At 32.0% G+C, this 18,265-nt stretch overlaps 1 protein-coding gene across 1 annotated transcript in view; it reads left to right on the top strand.

Annotated features, from left to right (window-relative positions):
- Positions 1 to 268: 268 nt before the first annotated feature.
- LOC124082247 (transmembrane protease serine 11F) overlaps positions 269 to 18,265 on the top strand; it is an 88,575-nt gene continuing 70,578 nt past the window's right edge. Inside the window, exon 1 of the mRNA XM_058574045.1 lies at positions 269 to 427. The gene's annotated coding sequence lies outside the window, so the exon portion shown is untranslated. The remainder of the gene's footprint in view (positions 428 to 18,265) is intronic.

Genomic DNA, 18,265 nt, shown 5'->3' with positions numbered 1-18,265 from the left:
GGACCCTTGTATAAAATGAACACAATAATATTTCTTTCTACATTTTGGAAGCAGTAAGACCTGATGGAATATATGCTGTCCTCAGATCTCTCTGGAAGAGAGCCACAGATAATGACAGATCATTAGATTATGTCTTAATTGAGTGGTTGTTGTTTTTAGCATGGCTCTATGATTGGCTAAGCAAAGACGGCATGTGACTTGCTTCAGTTAGATAAGAACACTTTTGAATCTGTAGCCCATGGCTGAGTCAGGCTTAAAGGATTAAGTCCTGGAAGAAGGAGGGTGACTACATGTCATTCTTCTATTTTGGATCTCAGGGGTAAGATTCTAGACTTTTCATTCCAGGACAGTTTTCAACTGCTACCAGCTTAAAAAAAAAGCAAATTCTATCTGATGTTGGAACTATTTCAAGATTATAAACTGCAAGGTATGGAAAACAATTAATACATTATTTAAAAATCTGTTTGTATTCCTTCCCTCTGCTCTGTTAAGTTTCTTCTCGTGGGTTTAAAAAAATATTTCTGATACTTATATTTAAACTCTCACACATTCAAAATTCATTCTTGCTGCTCAAACCTTAAATGAATAATTACACATTGTCATTTATTGTTAAGAAATGTTATTATTGTCAATTTAGAAATATTTTCAGAAGTTTATAATGGCATTTGTTTTGAGTATGAAAAGTTTAAATCAGTGCTTCTCAAAGTTTGTACCACAGTGACCTATGGATCTCTGAGATTCTTATGGATTGTTGAACTTAACACCATTTCATAATAATATTCAAGTATCATTTGAGATTTTCACTCTGTTAACATTTGTACTGACAGAGAAAACCAATGAGGAGTAAAACTACTGATATTGTAGGGTGAATCAAGACAGTGTCAACAAATTGCCAGGTATCATTAAATTTGAAGTCCAATTTCACTTAGGACTATTCTTGGTGAAGCAGTGAAAATTAATAATTTATTAAACCTTGATAATTTTGTACAGATTTTATTCAGTTGGTTGGATGACAAATTGAAAAGCATGTACAAACCTACATACTGAAGAACAGTGACTGTCTTTAGGGAAGTTTTTGGTCAGTTAAGAGCTTAAATATCTCATTATTTAATTTGTAACACCATTTTTACTTGAAATAACTACTGACACACCATGATTATTTAGACTTTGGGTTTTGGCAGATAGTTTGTTAAAAATGAGTGACATGAGAGTATCGCTTCAAGAAACAAATTAATAATTTGTCTTTAGTGATAAAATCCAAACTCTTATATGAAACTTGAAATTTTTAATAGGCTTATGTACTTTCTTGTGAATTTGAGTGTTTCCCAATACTTAAAAGATTTTTTAATAATGAAATTGATGTTGATATTAAGGAATGCTATTTTTATCATTACATAATGAAATGTCTCAACTCTTGGGAGAACTGCATGATTGTAAATGAAATGAATCAGTACTTTATCAATAGCTAGTGCATGATATTACAAAACAATATAGAAGATCCACTCATTGTGATTGAGATCGATGAGTTTTAACATAACAGAGGGAAAAACATTCATTTATAGTACTTCAGATTCTGTATTACAAGTAACCTTTAAGAAATCAATCTTTTCCTAGTTTTAGGGTACAATCAGAGCATATCCACAATTATTTAAAAAACCTATTAGAATATTTCTTCTAATTACATATCTGTGTGAATCAGGATTTTCTTAAAATGCTTCATATAAGACAAAACATTGCTATACATTGAATTCAAAGGGGAATAGACAGAAAATGGAATTCATAATTTAGGGGGGATAAAATATAATTTCCATATAAATATGATATATGTAATTCTTCATTATTATTTCAAATAAATTAATCAATACTTTAAAATTCCTTGTTGAAATTTTTAACAAAATAAGTATTGATAGCTCATATAAACTCTAACTCTTTGGAGTCCTTAATAATTTTTAGGAATATGAAGGGATCTTAATATCAAAATGGATGGGCAAACCTACATTAATTCTTTACTCTGGTCATAACAGAATTACGCAATTATAGGGTGTTCATTTATTAGACTTAAAGCCAGGTTACAAAAACAGATAAGCCCACAAAAAAGTTACTGTTATTTTTTCATTCAGTGACTCAATTCATCTGTATTTATCATAATGATGATGCATCTAATGACTAGACAGATCAAATGCTTTAAAAAAAGTGTAATGCTTGTGTTCTATGTGGTATTTTTTTTGTTTTAATTAATGTTTATTTCCTGTCCCTAGGCATTTAACATTTTAGTCATTTCCACAATCATACTGAGGATCTCTAGCAATATATACTTCTTGATGATCAGAACTTTTTTTCATTCTCATAAAAATAGTCCTAGGTTTTTCCTAGATTAGGTTATTAGATTCAAAAAAGTATAATTATTTTAGAACAGAAAAAGATAACAGAAATAATGAAGTTTAAACTTGCTTTTGGCAGAAATTAAATCAGATCCAGAAAAAGGCAGAAATATATGAGGTAGTCGGTGACTAATTTCAGAAATTGGTATCAGGTTTCTTAATTAAATGCTTTTTAAAAAAATCTTTAGTGTTACTTATTGTCTATAGTTCTCCTCTGTTTGGTATGCATAATCTTTGATACTGAGTAAGAAATATTGAATCACTACTTTGTAGCAATTCCATAGACCCAAATCAGTATTCTCTGAAACTTTCATTACTCTTTCAGCCAGTCCACTAGTAGGGGTTAATTTTATTAAATTAATGTTTTGAGGCATTAGAGTTTGGCAAATTCTGTGCTGAGAGTCAGACTTGCCTTAGTTGTTGCTATGACACTTATTTTTTTGAAAAAAAATATATTTTACTGTGATTATTTGGAGAACATTGCTACTTAAGTTGGTGTCTCTGGGAGTTACAGGAAATAATATTTGAAGAGCTATGATCTGAAAACATTCTGAAGTTTATACCTAAAGAAACTTTTTGAGTATTGTAATCTCCAGAATATTTTATGTTTTTTTACCTTCTTTAAAAATTGTTTCCTACCCATTTTCTTCTCTTTTTTACTACTCATCATCTTCTTCATCTTAAAATCTAGTATGAAGTTTGCATTAAAAATAGATTAGAGGGGCCGGGGTTGTGGCTCAGGGGTAGAGCACTTTCCTAGCATGCATGAGACACTGGGTTCAATTCCTGGCACCAAATACAATAAACAAATAAAATAAAGGTATTGTGTCCATCTACAGATTAGATTAAATAAGTGCCTATAATGAGTGATTGCACAAAGAAATTGAATATTATATAAATGTGTCCTTTTTGTAATATTTTTCCAAGTACTTTATTTTCCCTTTAAAATGCATGTATTTTTTTCCCTACATGGATCCAGCACATTTCTTAAGGCTATTACTAGTTATATTGTATCATTCTTTGTTCTCTTATAAATGAAGTTATTTTATTACTTACAGCTAGCTAATAATGATAAAGTTATTAAATTTGATATATTTATATTTTTGTATTAAGTCTCTGAAATTTTTTTTTATATTTAGTTTTTAGTTTTAGGTGGACACAATATCTTTATTTTATTTTTATGTGGTGTTGAGGATCGAACCCAGTGCTTCGCGCATGCCAGGTGGGCACGCTACCACTTGAGCCACATCCCCAACCCTCTGAAATATTTTTTCTTAGTAGTTTTTCTCTTAAGTAGTTTATATGTTCTATGAAAATCTCATCACCTGCAAATAATATTTTAACCTACCCTTTATTAGTAGTTAAATGTCCTTTTATGATTTCTTGTCATATCATAGTATCATGGACATGTAGAAAACTGTAGATATTTACATTTCTCATTGTAATAATGAGGAAAAAAACACAATTCAGGAGAAATAATAGCCTATATTAACACTAGCTAGGGAAAAAAAAGTATATATATCAGTAATCAATGCCTGTAATTCTTATGGACATAGGTTTGGAGTTATTGTCTCCTTGATGTAAAATAGCTGTCTTGACTATTTATATAGAACTAGGAATAAATAATCCTCTTTTAAATCTTTACCTGAAGATATTTGATAAATTTTAATTATTTATAATAAATTTGTGGAAATTATATAATACTAATTAAGACCCTGTTTACTACTGGTCTTTATCCTCAAGCAAAGAGCAGATAAAAGAAAATAATTTATATAATATTTGAGATGTGTCACTAAACATAGCTTTCTCATCTTGCTGTTAGTTGGGCATCTAACTATAGTTTTCATAAAGAAATCCCAACCAGCAAAATTGCATCATGACTGGTATCATTCATGAATTACAGGCATAAAGTAACCTCTCCAGTGACAGGTACTTGGATTATGCATAGATAATGAGAGAGATAACCAAGGAATTAGCACACTCACTGGAGATGAATGAAACAAAACACATGGTTTAGAAAAGGATAGATAGTAATGAACATCAGTTTCATGTGAATTGGAAATCAAATAGGAAATTGGCCAGAATTCAATGAGAGTAAAAAGTATATTATGGATAGGGTTTAGGGGTGGAGGAGAAATTGAAATGAAGCCCAGGACAGGGCCCAACTTGATACAGGAACTTCAAAGGGTAAAGATGGAGAGCCTTTGGGTAATACCCACCCCCCATCCTAGGATTTGGCCTTCCTGCTTATTATCTCTGTTTTCTATGCTGCTCCTAAAAAAGGCCAAATAAAATAAATCAGCATTTTCATTTCTGTTTTTGCTCCTAACTAATTAGCCTAACTAATTTCAATTTTGGAAATTGAAATTATGAAATCTAGTTCAGAAGGCCCCAGAGAAACTAATTCTGGAAATGTTTCTTGGTAATTCCCATTTGGTTGGCGAAAGATTTTTCAATATTAATGCCATTATCTGTAAATAATATTTTATTTTTTTGCAAACATATGTATATCTATGTGTGTATAGTTCTGTGAAGTAAAATGTGGTTTTACTGTGGAAAATAGTAAAAAAAAAATGCTGCACTAAGATGTGTCAGAACCTCCATATTGACCAGAAAAAATCTTATTTTCACAAAGATAAATTTAGAGCAATGATGAAGGAGGTAGGGTGGGGGTGGTTGTGGGAACTATCCACCTCCAGAAGGGAGGAACATTTTATCAATGATATTGTTTAGAACTGCTGATACAGGGTGGTGATAATAACCACACCAGCTTTAACTGGTTTCCTTATAGTTTAAATTCTTTATAAATAATAGACTCCCTTATTTCCTGTATGCAGAATAGACTGCTTCTATAATACCTAACTCCAGCTTTAATAACAGCAATGGAAGTTCCATGTTATTACATACCAAAGTCAGTCTCTTTCATCAAGTTACAAGTCTTTATTTAAGTCACTAGAAAAACCTAAATCAGCCACCAATAAAACAAGGAAACTGTTTATCCTGATCTTAAGAATAATTTCTTATAAGATTCTTTTTTATCAGTTAAGAAAGAAAGTCCTTAGAGAATTCTAGAAAGCTAAGAATGTAATTTGTATATATGATTTTTTTTCACTTCCTAGGCCAAAGCAGAAGAGGGAACATACCATAGTTCCAAATTCCAGAACAGTATAGGACAAATCAACCAGAGTTAATTGATTGCCTACCAAGGTCTGTACCAGACACTAGATGACAACTAAGAAACAAAAGTTTCCATTTATGTTCTTCAGGATTTAAAATGGAGCCCTAGAGACAAAACTAAAATATGCAGAACAACAATAAATAACACAAACCTGCATATAATTCAGGACTACATTGTGCAACATTGATTATAAGTGATAAAACAGTATACCAGAAGAGAGGCTAAGAGTTCTGGAATAACATAATAACTGCTAAATTATTGATGATGATGTAATATTTATTGAGTGATACTTTCGTCATAAACATTCCAAGGCCTATACATTCATTATTTCATCTGTTATTAACAATTGTTCTAAAATATAGATGCTGTTTTCATCTTCTTGTGCAGATGAAGAAATGGAGGCACAGAAAGATTAAAGGACTTACCTGAGGCCACAAAATTAGTGGCAGAATAAGGATTTGGATCCAAGCAATCTGTCTCTGGAACTTTACCTTAAAATGCTACTTAAAATGTCAGATTTCATTGAGGAGGTGATAATTAGGTTGAACTTTGACAGGATCATATTTAAATGAGTTAAAGTAACAGGGAGAACACCTAAATGTGAGGGAGGCTGTGATAATAGAAAGGAAATCACATAGTTAGAATAAGTACTACATATTTTAAGGATGACAAGCTTAATAAGACTTGGAAGTTTGTGATGTAGTATATCATGAGAAATGAAATTGCAATGAATTCGATTCTTACAGGATCCTGAATTTCATTCATCCAGTTCTTGATGAGTATAAAATAGGGAGCCATTAAAATATTTTAATAGTCATGTGTCAAAATCCATGTATATGGGCAATTTGTTTTTGAATTGTTAGCATAAATGCCAGGAAATAGAAAAGAATAAGGCTTATGGAGCTCAGCTAAAAAACTGTTCTAACAATATAAGCTAGGTTAGGAAGAAGGGAGAGGAAAATATGAGCTAAAGAAACCACTTGAAGAAATAATTATCCAAATCATTGAATGGATACAGAAAATGACACAGAAACCTAGATGGAGGATACCTTTCATTTTTTTTTCTTTTTCAAAATTTGTTCTAATTATTCCTAAAGATAGTAGAATGCATTTTGACACATCAGCATACTACAGTGGTGCAACCATGTCAATGCTTATAGAAATTCAATTCACAATGGCCAAACTATGGAACCAACCTTCAACAGATGAATTGACAAAGAACATGTGATATATATATATATATATATATATATATATATATATATACCCTTCAATTTTTTAAAGCAAGTGATTAGACATAGGATGGTGCCACTGACTTACACAGATAAGCTTGGAAGTAGAAAGATGGAATATGAGATACCTGACTACTGTAAATTCTCTCTGAGCGGAGTGGTGTCATATTTACCATTTTAGCTGTAGTTTTGCTCCAGGCACCATGCCTGACACATACTAGGAGAATAAAATATTCTTTAAATATGTTTTTCTAAACAAAGTCATGGTAAAATAATGAAACCTTAGTAAGGTATCTATTAAAACTACAACTATAGTGGTTAAGTGAGATACAGATTAAGGAGTTGTCTGAAAGAAGAGACTTCTATAAGATCATAAGAATGGATTAACTCATGAAAGACACATTGTTTTTTTCTTTTTGGAAAAGAAAAATTCAATGGCCTAGTGTGAAAACGTCCCACTTAAAGTCTTGAAGACATGAATGGAAAAAGAGCTATCATTAGAAAGATAAGAACAACAGAAGAGTATGCCAAGCCTCAGTTTCTATGTATCACTCTCCAACTCTTTGGGAATTGAGAGACTTTTGTATGTGAAGTATGTGAAAAAGTCATTTGTAAGCTACAATGTAAGTGATATTCACAATGATCATGATCATGACTAGGATTTCATATTGAAAGCAGAGGAGATGAAAGGAACTAGGAAGAAGAAAAGGTAGTTAAGAATCAAATATTGGTGGCATCAGTCATTCAGGGAAATATTTCTTGAAAGTGAGAGAAATATTACTTATCATCTGATACTTGTCCAGCAAGTTGGAGGATTATTCCTAAAGTAACTATTCATTCTTTCACTTGTTATTCAAATCTGTAGAGTAGATATTAGAATCCCTCTTTTACTGATGAGAAAACTGAGATTCATTGAGTCAGGTAAGCTTGCCTAGTTTTACAAAGCAGGTAATTAAAGCTTATTCAAAAGAGATATCTTTGGGGGCTAGGGATTATATAGCTCAGTGACAGAACACTTGCATAGTATATGTGAAGCCCTGGGTTTCAGCCATAGCACTACGAAAAAAAAATTTAAGTGTGATATGTTTTAATTCAAAAATCTTTTTCTACTATACCACACTGGGGAGTACTTACAACCTGAAAACTAAAGAAGTGAATGAAAAGAAAATGGAGAAAGACATTATAGATTTTTTTTAAGTAGGCAATACATTATATGGAAAAATAGATTACTAGATAAAATAAAACATCCAATTTACTATCCAGTATGTACACCTACAACAAATACAAAATAGCCTTAGTAAATTTTTTATTCATATTCTGTTTAAACATTTCCAGGGAGTATGAAATCATGGTTAAGAAGGTAATTCCATTTTGGTCAACACTAATTATAAATTGAATAAAAACTCTTCTTTAAAAAATAGCAAATTATCTGTCTCTGTAACTTCCATTCATTGGTCTTTTTATCACTACAGGACAGAAGGAAATAAGAGAATCTCTGAAGAGAGATAGGCATTTGACAGGCATTCTTTGTGGTGGGGAGGCTGAGGCAGAAGAATTGCAAGTTTGAGGCCAGGCTCAGCAACTTTTTGAGACGCTGTCTCAAAATAAAAAAATAAAAAGTACTGAGGAGGTAGTATGCTCAGTGGTATAGTGCTCCTTGGTTCAATCCTCAGTACCAAAAAAAGAAAGAAAAAAATAAAAGGTATTATTTCTCTTCTGTGTTTTGTTTTCCACGTGAAATAATCTCAATTTATTAAAAAAAATTGTTTCAGTTGTTCATAGATTTTTGTTGAACACCTATTATATCTTAAATTTTATTGTACACATAGTGATAAAAATGTGTTGAAGGGGAAATCCTCATAAAATGGATTTAATAGTTTCAGAAGTAGGAAGATAAAGCATCTCATCAACGTGAGACTGAGAATAATATTAAAACTGAATGTTTATATCAAGAGTGTCCAAAGTCGCCAGTCCTAGTGGCATACTCCTAAAATCCCAGCAATGTGGGAAGCCGAGGCAGAAGGATCACTAGTTCAAAGCCAGCCTCAGCAAAAAAACTCTTAGCCAGACCCTGTCTGTAAGTAAATAAGCACCCTTGGTTCAAGCCCCATTACCCAAAAAAAAAAAAAAAAAAAGAAAAGAAAAGAATATACAAAGTAGGGGAGGGAAGAAAAAGTGCTTTTGAGTGATACTGGACAAATTATAGTTATATTGTTTACATGTACAAACATGTAATAACAAATCCCATCATGTACAACTATAATGCACCAAAAAAATGTGGGAAAAAAATATACAAAGTAACCATTGTAGGGAGTTTCAGTCAGAATGAACAAAGGAGGAATAAAAGTAATATTGTAAAGCAGGAATGACCCAAATTAATCTGTTTTTGTTTTCCAGGGAATTGTTTCCATCATTGAGAAGTAAAATTACCCATAATATGAAATGTTAAGCTGGTAAACGTTATTTTATTGGATGTGAACACTTTGAATTTTTGAGTTAAAAATATGACCTCAGATGTTCATAAACTTCCATTTTACCTTAAAAGCACAAGTAGAAACATATGACTTACTGGGCCATTTGTGTAGGTGTTCAGGACAATTTTTGTGTCTGTATATTAGAACATATCTACCCATTCACCAAATTTTGATAGCTAGGAAATTCCTTGAACCTCTTTATTATATTCTACTTCACTAAATTTTTTTAATTCAGAGTTTACTTTATTGATGTTACAAATAAGTTTGACATAGTCCTCATTTTCATATACAATTTCATTTGTAGGCAACTTTGATTTCTTAGTAGATAGGAAACATTGGAGATAATCACACAAGTGCACAGGCACATATGCACACCCACACAGTTTACATTAGAAATAAAGAATCAGTAGTCAGTACAATGGAAACAAGGGAAAAAAAATACAAAGATCTACAATTGTTTGAATTATATTTTCCAATATTGATTCTGAACACTTAAATTGAAAAACTTAAATAAAATGTATTTTGTGAGTATTCAAAGACCTCACAGTTTTTAATTACAATCAAAGGTAGCACCACACATATCGGGGAGCTTACTCTGACAGCAATGAAAAAAATGGTTTTCTGTGGAAAACGACTGCTTGCTTTTTTTTTTTTTAAAGCTTAACTAGACATAGGGACTCTTGTACTACCTTTTAATTCATATTTTATTTCCACAAATACTCTTAATACCTTTTCTATTTTGTGAAGGGACTTCAGCTAAATCCAGATAAATTTTTTTCTTAAACAATTCACTTAATCAAATACACATTAATTGCAATGCAACAAAATCTGAAGAAAGCAAATCAACAAATGTCAGTGTCAGCATCAGCTGAACCATGAGTCTTTCATCAGGTATGTAGGATACCATATGTGCCACATGACCGTCTGACATCCAAGACTGCATGAAGATGCCAATGTCAGAGCATTTCATCTTCTCAGTATTCTTTATATTTAATTAATTCATGTAAAAGTAAGTTCTAGGAGTTTCCTCCCACCTCTCTGCTAATGACTTTGTGCCTCACCTGTCTCATTTAGATGCTTTCCAAATGTCCGTAATTAGAAGTAAACTGACAAAAATCAAAGCTTACTCTTGGAAATGGTTCAGAATTTCTGAGAGCAGGAAATACTTTCAAGATATAATCTTAAACACAAATCAACAAGACCATGTTGAATGTGGACTTCTCATGAAATTACAGCATCCTACTGAAGTCTAACGATTTACATAGCAGAAATACAACATGCTTGACTAGTACAGTGAAGATTCTGGGGTTCAGAGGAGCCAAACAAGCCATGTTTCCTCTAGGAGAATACTCACATAGTCTTATTTCATTCTGTATTTAAAATATTCAAATATTACTGGCTTTGCATTTCATATTATACCAAATAGGATAGTCTTTAATCTCTGTAAAAGCTTTAGGAGACACTTATCATATGCATCTATGGGATATTTTATAGATATAGATTATTTATTTTCATAATTCATGAGTTGTAATCCCGATTAAATGATACAGTAGAAAGGATGGGGGAGAGGAATTTTTACCCAATCCTTTGTTTTATATATTGTATGTAAATAAGCTGATGGACTCATAACAGGTTCTGGAAGTAGAAGTCAGTTTTCTATTATCAAACTGTATTTACATCTTACTTGCTCTCCCATCATTCTTTCAGCTCATGATTAATTTAACTTCCTCTTAGGTAGCAGTAGCTTAGACTCAAAAGTTCAATAATAATAATTGTAATTGTTAATTATTTGCTTGTTACTGGTCATCTTTGCTCAATGTCAAGCCTTTGTAGACAGAAATAAATGTTGTTTGCTTAGCAATTAACACACTGTGTGGCACATGGCAGGTGCTCACTAAATATTGCTTAATGACTGCATGAATAAATGAAAGTTTGAGTCTGGTATCTAGAAATATGCTTAATTTTAAAATTTTTAAAAATGACAAAATAATTTGATTATTTTATATAAATGTATGTTTTAGACTGAGAACCACAGAAAAGTATAATTATTAAATACTTCAAAAATTAAAAACAGGGGGGCTGGGGATATAGCTCAGTTGGTAGAGTATTTGCCTTGTGTGTACAAGGCCCTGGGTTCAATCCCCAGCACCATAAAAAAATTAATAAAAAATAAAAACATACATCCATCTATTTACATTCATACACATATGAATGTGCAACCATATAAGATATAATCTAAATGTGCATTTTTATTTTCTTATGAAAGATCTTAAAAATCTTAACCACATGTCCAAGAGACTATTTCTGTTGTACTCTTGATTGTCTCTTCCCCAATTCCTTGCCATCCATTTCCTTCTCTCCCTTTTTTTTTTGTTTGTTTCTTTTTCCTACTTCCTCCTCTTCATTTTCTTGCTAGTCTCTGGGTCTTTTTATTTTACTGTTGCTCATGTCTTTCTTCATCCTGCTTCTCCTGCATTTGCTTCTTCTAATGTCTGGAATATTCATTTCTATTCACACCAGGTAGTGCAGTTGCATGTACAGAATGAAAGAAAAAGAAAAGGAAAAAAAAAAAAGAAAAGAAGAAAGAAAGCATAGTGCAAGGGGACATGTGTCATCAAGACTATCCTGAAAATTTGGAAACAACTTGTTTCCCCTGGAGAAACAGTATTCCCTATGCACTTTCCTCCTGAAGCTCCGAGAGGAGAAAAAATTGTCAAGCAAATAAAATCCATTAGCACATCAGATTAGTGTTGGATTGGGTACTACATATTAGAAAAATAGGACATAATTAACCAACAGAATCTCAAAGATAATCTGTTTCAATAGTTCTCTCTCTGTCTCTTTCTTTAATTTATTCTAACTAGTTACACATGAGGGTAGAATGCCTTTTTGCACACTGTACACAAATGGAGCACAACTTCTCAGTCCTCTGGCAGTACATGCAGAGTCACACCAGTAGTGCAATCATAGATGTGTATAGGGTAATAATGTTAGTCTCATTCCACCATCATTCCCATCCATCCCCTCCTCTCCCCTCCCCTTGCTCCCCTCTGCACAATCCAAAGTTCCTTCATTCTTCCCTACCCTCCCAACATTATGGATCAGCATCTGCTTATAAGAGAAAACAATCAACCTTTGGTTTTTGGGGTTTGAATTATTTCGCTTAGCATGATATTCTCTGGTATCATCCATTTACTGGCAAATGCCATAATTTCATTCTTCTTTAAGACTGAGTAATATTCCATTATGTATATGTACCACATTTTCTTTATTCATTCATCTGTTGAAGGCCAATCTAGGTTGATTCCATAGTTTAGCTATGGTGAATTGAACTGCTCTAAACATTGATCTGGCTGTGTCACTATAGTATAATGATTTTAAGTCCTTTGGGTATAAACAAAGCAGTGGGATAGCTGGGTCAAATGGTGGTTCTATTCCAGGTTTTCTTAGAAATCTCCATACCGCTTTCCATAGTGATTGAACCAATTTGCAATCCTACCAGCAATGTATGAATGTACCTTTTCCCCCACATCCTCACCTACAATTATTATTGTATTCTTGATAATTGCTGTTCTGATTATAGTGAGATGAAATCTTGGAGTAGTTTTGATTTGCATTTCTCTAGTTGCTAGAAATGATGGACATTTTTTCATATTATTTCAATAGTTCTTAATGAGTTTTATGTCATATACTCTATGGAGAATCTGATAAGAATGATAAAACTTTTAGAAAAAGGCACATACATACATAGAAACAAAATTTTATAATTTCAGTAAATGCAACTGAAACACATCAGCATAGCCTGGACCTAGTGCAAGCCCTGAAATTATAATTCTTTCCCTCTCCTCTCCTCTCCTCTCCCTATCTATCTATCTATCTATCTATCTATCTATCTATCTATCTATCTATCTATCTATCTATCTTCCTCCTTATCTACTTGTTTATTTATCCACAACCCTCTACCTACAAAATTTGGTCTAGAGAATTTATCCTCATGTTTAGACATACAATTCTGGGGTGGCATCCTAGCTTCCTCCTCATGGTTTTTCTATTCCTTATCCCAGAAAAAATTAGGATTTTTCCCCCACATCTCTGACATTGTCATAGATGTACTTTTTGGGTAGTTACTGCCATCTATTAGTAAACTAATATATGTTCCAATAAAAGATTGCTTCAGTTCACACATCTCTTGAAGAAATCTTGTGATGTGTTAGATCACTGCCAAAGGGTTCCTGTAATTATTTCCTGTGGTTCTTGGCATACTTTGCTGACTCAAACAGAGGGAACATTATCAAATGCTGCATTTCCAAAGTGTAACTTCATAAATAAGAGAATACAAATTCATAAATAAGATGGCCAAGTAGATAGTATTGTACCACTATAGAAGGAAAAAAATATCCTGCTCCAGGAGAGACAGCTTAAATTTGGCAAAAGCATTCTGGCAAGGCTCAGGATTGTCCCAGACTTGTGGTTCAGCAAGTTGCCAACTGCGACAATAAGTGGAGACCAAGTAGCAAATGACTTGAAAACATATCATGACTCTCAAGCAGAGTGAATACCAATAAAAAGAATGAAAGGCAAAGATGACTCTTCCAGGAAGAGCATCAGTTCTTGAGGAAGACTACATGCTTGGATATACCAACTTGGGAGATGAAGCAAAAACCTAGATGTGGAGTTCCCAGTTCATCACTTTGATGTATGGAAGAAATGCAATCTTGCCTGGGGGTCATGCTATCCACTTCAGAGTTTTGCACAATTACTCAAACATATTATTCATAAAGCTCTTCACTATGGGGTTTGTTTTTTGCTCCCCATGAGTTTGGTCACTCTGTAGTCACTGGCTATTTGAATGATCCAGGGCATTAACTATCTGTTCTGTCTGATGATGGAGAAGGATGAACAGCCTCTCTGTGAGCCCTAGGGGATTCTTTCCTGCATAAGTCTCTGGCACATTAATATTAGATGCCTGTGATTTTGAGGTTTGGTTTGGATGCTTTCACTGTGCTTAGAAGAGAAATTTTGAAGACAAATTCTTTTGGTAGAAGGATCCTTTGCATTAGAAGTTTGTATTAATTTGAATTTTCCTTTATTGTTAATCACGTTTTAGCATTAAAACTGGCTATAAAGTTGTATTTTATGCTCAAGATTTTTGTATAAGATGGCAAATGTTAATCAATCAGTAAATATAGCCAATTACCATGCAACCCCAGAAACATACATTCCTAGACTACTTTAACCACATAAAAAATGTTAACACAGATGTTATTAAGCCTTTTATTTATGAGACCTATTGTTTTAGCAAACCAGATTGAAAGTGTTATGAAAGGAGAAAATATATAAATATAGATTCTGAAGATATAAATAATTGCCCCCAAATTGTCTTGAAGCTGAGTTCTGTTACAACAGAACCTACTAATGTTTTGCAAAGAGAAACCATTTTCACATGAAATGTTTTTTCATAAAATCACTCGATAATAAAAATAAATGGCTATTTGACTATTGTAAACATATTTTCAGTGTTACTAATATTAGTTTATTAACTTTAATATAACTGCTAATTCTTAACTTATCTTCCATATTCCTAAGTTTTAGGTAAGAATTAGCTAGATCACAAAATATAAAAAGTGAATTCTACGTATGGGGTTACAGAAACATCTTATAATTATCATAAAATAACTCAAATAAATATAGAGAGTGCTCAATAATAAAGACTGAAACTGTAAAATTTTCAAAATTTGAAAACTTCTAGGACATAAAAAATTGATATATCACTCATTATTGATGAACTTGATTATAATACTACAAAGATAGAAAACAGAAACCCAAAAAACCATGAGGAGACCATCCAAAGAATGCTGTATAGGTTAGTTTTTTAAGTCTTGCTGGACTCTTCAAACTGATAGATAAGTTGTTTTAGCTACAAATACAGATATTTATAAGGACATCATTTTAATACTTTGTTTGAATGTTAATAGAACTTGTCTACAATTTGAAGGTAGTTATAAACTATTTATGTGATAATTTCAATGTGATTATTTTCTAATTTGTAAAATATATATTTTGCTTAACCATAAAGTTTTCTCAAACAAGCAATTAGAATTCAAGAAAAAAATCTACTTAAGCATCAGTGTGAAAACTCCAAGTCCTACCTTCTTGGGTTAAAAAAAAAAAAGAAAAAGCACATATGTTTTGAGCTTTTTAATTCAAGAATTTAATTGAGCACATGGAAATGATCCATAGAGATAAGCTAACCTTACAGTAGTGTCCTGAAATTGAACTGTCTCTAATTATTTTATAAACAAATAGTGTTAATTAATTGCTAAAATATATTAGATAAAGGCCACTCAGTTTAGTCCCTTTTTCTAAGGCTTATGATACATGCATTCTAATCCATGAAGCTCATTCAGGCTAGTCTCATTTTTCTATCCTAGCATCTTTTAGATCCAAGTGCTCACACTTGGGAAGTTGTGGTCTTGTATTAAGCTGTGATCTTATATTCCTTCTTTATTGAAAAAAATAGTATATTGATTGCTTTATAAGTAGAAGCAAAACTGAAATCAACCTTTAATTTGTAGGCTACCAGTAGGTATGAAGTTAAATTATTTATTTGCTCATTACTCATTTATTTACTAAGTTTAAAATTTAATGAATTTAAGATCTGCAATTACAGTTAAGTGTCCACAATGTTTTTATAGCTTGTGCTCTAAAAGTTATATTTTATATTCCTTTCTTTTCTTTTAGACAAAACAGATGTGATTCACTTGAGAGTATTTTAACTTCTCCTGATGTCTTATCATAATAGCATTGTTGACTTTTCCCCATTGGCATTTTATAACATATACTCATTTCCTTTTGAATGATAATAATATCAATCAACAATGTAACAATAGAAACCACTAAAGTACCTGCCCACATGCTGCAACATGTGTCTGAGTGTATCGAGAGCCAATTAAATAAAATTCACATGTAATAATTTCACTTTTATAATAGAAATTACTAATGCCTACCAACCCTCAGAATTAGTTATCCAGTCTTATGAAGAATATTAAAAATCTTCATATGCTACATTAATTAGTGCCTAATACATCTATGTCTTTAATTATTTGAAACAAAACAAAGAACTCAAGGCAATATGAAAAGGAAGACATATGGCAGAAGAGCTTGGAAAATATCACTTTTGAAGTCTATTGAAAACAATTAACAAAAGAGTGCTAATTCTAGGCGGGGGTGGGGGTGGGGAATGGAGTTGAAAAAAAGTACCTAAGACTTTGAGGTCTTTATTATGGCCCAGACACTAATTTTATTATCAAACTAATTATAAGTGTCATCTACATTTTACAGAGAGACAAACTAAGAGGTTAGAAGTTTAAGAATATTCCCAAGTATATTCCTACTGTCATCAATGACAGTGCCAGGAAATGAACCCAGGCCTGTCTCCTCCAGGAGCCTAGTGTACTGCCACCTGACCATGGCAAAGACTTTACCTCACAGAATATAAAAACAAGTCATCTTTACATATTTATGGAAAGCAGAAGGATTGTGTGGGGGGAAGACTCAAGCTTTAAGACCAAATAAAAGAAAATTTGAAAGAATCACTGAACAGGAAGTTTTCCTGAGATAGTTAACCTATTTTTGACCCTTTAAATATTAGACTGCTTCTGTTGCAATCTTTGAGTGCTTAAGGATGGTGAAAGTACATATTGCTGTATCACTTAAGCTCTTCTCTCGTAAGTGCTATGATTCAATATGAAAATGCTGATTTGGTTAACTAAGAGAAAAAATATGTATATACCACACCTCATTTCAGAATCCTCAAAGCTGATTCTTATACTTACATGAACTTGCTTCTTGTATGGCATAATTTTCTCCACCTAAGCCACATACTTTATTTTCTACCTCATTGGTTTGTACTAATATAGAGGGCTGGTAGTATTTTTTAAATTTTAACAAGTAAGGATTATGAGAACAATAGTAGAATATAGTCATTTACTAAAATTGACACGATTTTTCTAGCACTTTTTTGTTTGATTTTATAAATTTTACTTTTGAAATAAATCAATGTTCCAAAGAGCAAAGTTATTTTTGCTAAAGTATAGTTTTCAATGTAGTTAAAGTTATTGGTAACTTTTTGTGAATTATTTGTTTAGAAATTTTTATTGTTACTAAAAATTAGGTCTTTTTTTCATATTGTTGATGGTTATACAAACTGAGAATCTGCTTCATTTTTTTCATTTGCCAAAAATCTTGGGAAATGTATTTTTTACTAAAGAAGAATATTATTATAAAATGTTAAGATTAGATTCATTTTTGCTTTGAGTATTTTAGACAAAATTATTCTGCATGAATAACAAAAGCGTACATGTACAGAGTTGTTTTTTTCCATCTTCTCACTCTGAATCTTTAAAAGTACTTCTTAAATTTCCAATGTCTATGCTACAGTTTTACTGATCTTTATTAAAAGTTCATGTATTCATTCTAAAAACTCCATAAATATATGCAAATATGTAAAGGGACTAATTATAAATGCTGAGGAATTCAACACCAGTAAAATGGACTAAGCTATTCCTGATTATGGGAAGGTGAAACAAAGTTTTGATTTTTTTTTCTTTTTCTATTTTTTTTTGTTTGTTTTTGGGGGGGCTGAATAAATTTTTTTAATAAAATCATTTATTTCAGAGTGAAACAGGAAATATTAGAAAAGACAAATATAGCCCTGATATATTATTAAATATAAGCCCTTTTACTTATTAGGAAATAAGTCTCAACAAGCTAAGCAGCTTGCCCATGGTCACATTACTAAGGTGAAACAGGTGCTCTAGTCTAGAACCCAAGACTTCTCTCCACCACACCTTCATGATTCCCTCAAAGGGAAGAGAAGGAATATTTTAATGAGGAAGTAAGAAGTGTACTCTAATGTTTTGTATATTTTAAAACAAATTGGGACCACACCTCACCTCAATGCTGATCATACCTCCCCAACCTGAAAAGTGTGGCCTTCTG

Source organism: Marmota monax, unplaced genomic scaffold, assembly GCF_021218885.2.
Source record: "Marmota monax isolate L192 unplaced genomic scaffold, Marmota_monax_Labrador192_F-V1.1 WCK01_AAM20220418_F8-fsc00132, whole genome shotgun sequence".
Classification (NCBI taxonomy): Eukaryota; Metazoa; Chordata; class Mammalia; order Rodentia; family Sciuridae; genus Marmota; species Marmota monax.
The sequence above is the reverse complement of the archived record's forward strand: the minus strand, read 5'-3'. Positions and strand labels throughout refer to the sequence as shown.